Source organism: Lissotriton vulgaris, chromosome 7, assembly GCF_964263255.1.
Source record: "Lissotriton vulgaris chromosome 7, aLisVul1.2, whole genome shotgun sequence".
Taxonomy (NCBI): domain Eukaryota; kingdom Metazoa; phylum Chordata; class Amphibia; order Caudata; family Salamandridae; genus Lissotriton; species Lissotriton vulgaris.
Window position 1 is genome coordinate 170,639,118 of NC_141695.1, and position 3,199 is coordinate 170,642,316.

The following is a 3,199-nucleotide window of genomic DNA, read 5'->3' on the forward strand; positions in this document are numbered from 1 at the left end:
GGCTAGGGTGGTTGGAGGGGCACTGCCACCGTGCATGGCACGGGGCTGTCTCCCTGCGGGACTTGGGAGCAGGACCTGGCTGCGGCCAATCCGATGCTGCACTTGGCGTTTGCGCCTGACATGGGATGGTTTGGGTATGGATGGTAATAAAATATTACTTTACATTGAAATAAATGCAGAAACTCACTGAAAACAAACAAAGGGTAGAGTGATGATATAGTCAGTTAAAAAGGTCAGTTTGAGGCCCATGCCAGGCTTAGCTTATGACCTTGCATATTGCATCAATCATGTCATCTTTGTTGACAACACTGCTAAGTAAGTAATATGAATAGAGTACTAGTTGGGGTGAGATTTCCAACATTACCTAATGAATTTTAAAGCAGAAAATACCATTAAATTTCATTCAATCATTGGGGAAAGTAAAAAAGCATCAAGTGTTGCTGTCAATGCATAATGCTTCTCAACTGAAATCGGGAAAAGGAGTTCCAACCTGAAAGGGACAAAAAAAATAAACACATTGAGCCAATTAATGGTCCTTTGCTGTGCAGCTCGTACCACTGAATAGTGCACATTAAGTCAAGGGCTAATAATTCAATGGCACTGTCACTGGCTACTACTGCTTGGGAAACTTTTTGCTGGACGGTTTGCTGGACAACCGGTGAATAGAAGTGTCTACTTCTGACATTGTCTTCGACTGGTTGCTAGAGTAATGGGTGTCCTAAGAAGCATCTTATTTGAAAGCGCGTTCTAATTTTGCTAAGAAAGACTTGCAGATTGTGGTCTTGGCCTCATGACCGAGCAAGACATAGAGGATGGAATTAATACAACTGTTGAGGGATGCCAAATTTGTAGCAATGGGTGTGCCAACTTTTAGTGCTACTTGCAATGCACAACTGGTCCCGTTGTGAATACTTATTTCTAGGAAGCGAAGCATGTGGAAGGGCATCAAACAAAGAAAAAACACAATTACTGCAGTCATTACTAAGAAGGACTCTCTTGATTTATTAGACATCCGGTTTCTTAGGGCCCGATTCACAAAATGAACTTACTACTTTTGGCATTCACAGAATGCACTTACTACTTTTGGTATTCACAGAATGAACTTACTCATTTTGGTATTCACAGAAGTTAGGAGTACTAACTTTAGGACTCCTAAATGCCTTCTGTGAATACCGAAAGTCTTAAAATTAGGATTTTTCTCAATTTAGTAGTAGTAAAGTTAGGACTACTAACTTTAGGACGCCTAAATGCCTTCTGTGAATACCGAAAGTCTTAAAATTAGGATTTTTCTCAATTTAGTAGTAGTAAAGTTAGGACTACTAACTTTAGGACGCCTAACTGCCTTCTGTGAATACCGAAAGTCTTAAAATTACGATTTTTCTCAACTTAGTAGTAGTAAAGTTAGGACTACTAACTTTAGGACGCCTAAATGCCTTCTGTGAATACCGAAAGTCTTAAAATTATGATTTTTCCCAATTTAGTAGTAGTAAAGTTAGTAGTCCTAACTTCTGTGAATACCGAAATGAGTAAGTTCATTCTGTGAATACCAAAAGTAGTAAGTTCATTCTGTGAATCGGGCCCTTAGTATCCACCAGGAGATGATTCCATAACAGACATTGATGGTCATGAAGAGAATGAGAAAGCCAAACATGAACACAGTGATGACTATGGCCTGTTGCCACTTCTCAAACAAATAAGGTAGGCCAGAGTATTTTGGTACACAGGTTGTGGTGTTTGTCTTCCTGGATATTCTGGTGTCATTGAAGGAAATGAATTATGAGCTGATGGCGACAGCAAAAAGCCAGGTGACCAGAGCAATGATGGAAGCCAGCCTGATGGTTCTGTGGTTCTGGCACCACACTGGAAGTACCACTGAAAAACAACAGTCAGTGCTAATAATGGTAAGGAAGAAGGGGCTTGCATTCACATTGAGGAAGTAACACCAGCATTCTTTTTACACAGGATTCTTCCAAAGGGCCAATGGAAGTCCATGGCAGTGTAGGCGATGCTGACGGGTAGGAAGAAGGTGGAGGTCAGCAAGAGCTAGATTCAGGAACCATACACTGTTCACAGTCTTTTTCATCTTCAAACCAGTAACCCAGCTTACCAGGCCTTACCCATTACCCCCCAGGAGGAATATCACACTGTATAACACCACCAATAAGGTATTCATGTGGTCGACAACCCTCTGTAATTTATCATCACATTTGCTAGACTGAAGAAGTCCTCTGCTGGTCTTTGCTGAAGTAGAGGCAATATTTGAGACTAGGAAAAAGCGGGCCATGGTCTCCATACTTGATGTTGCAGTATCCCTTATCGTGATACTATTACCATCCATGGACATCATGGTTTCTAATATCAATGAGATATTCTTCATCTGTTCTACTAAAATAGTGAAAAAAATAAAATTATTTTGGTGCACAGACTAACCTGGTGCTTGGCCGTAGCAGTGTATAATCGGGGGGGCACATCCCCTGAGAAATGTCACACATACATACAAATACAATGAATCATATCTGTGGGAATCAATGAATAGAAAATGTTACATAAGACAAAGTGGATTCACATGTCATCTATACTGGTATGTATTTTTTGACACTGCTTTGTCTGGAAATCCCCAACCTCTGGATTCAGAATGTAATGCATTGGTTGGGAATGACTTTACTAATATTAATTTATTTCTGCACCAACAAAACCTTATTAGCAACTTTAGAATAATGAAAGCCCGGAAAAACATAGCTTTTGTTAACTGTACCATGTAGTTTGCATACAGCTTTTTGATGGCAGTTCATAGCTCAATGTGCTAGATTACAATGGTAGCTTATGAAACGCACAGTAACAAAAAGGATCTGTGTGACAAAAGCAGTAACCCACTGAGCTATGCACACAAAATACTGTTCTGTGATCTGCATGCTATACGTTCTTTGCAGAAGGCATATTTACTCTCTGCTACTTGAGATGAGTAAATGGCCTCTAGATAAAACTCCATCCCTCTCCAGCAGGTACATGAAACACCAGAGTTATCTGACACATTTATTGTTGCGTGAAAATTACTGCATATGCAAGGAGCTCTTCTGTGCATTTAAAACTGCTTTACTGCTACTAAAGCAACCCCCAGTAATAAAAGCAGCCCCACCCATTCAGTCTTCTGGGGAAAAGCTTGATGCCTGGAACTGCCAGTCTGGCCTTCAAGAAGGAT

General features: G+C 40.5%; 1 pseudogene; it reads right to left on the bottom strand.

Annotated features, from left to right (window-relative positions):
- Positions 1 to 613: 613 nt before the first annotated feature.
- On the bottom strand, positions 614 to 2,377 carry LOC147701100 (chemerin-like receptor 1; annotated as a pseudogene).
- Positions 2,378 to 3,199: the final 822 nt, after the last annotated feature.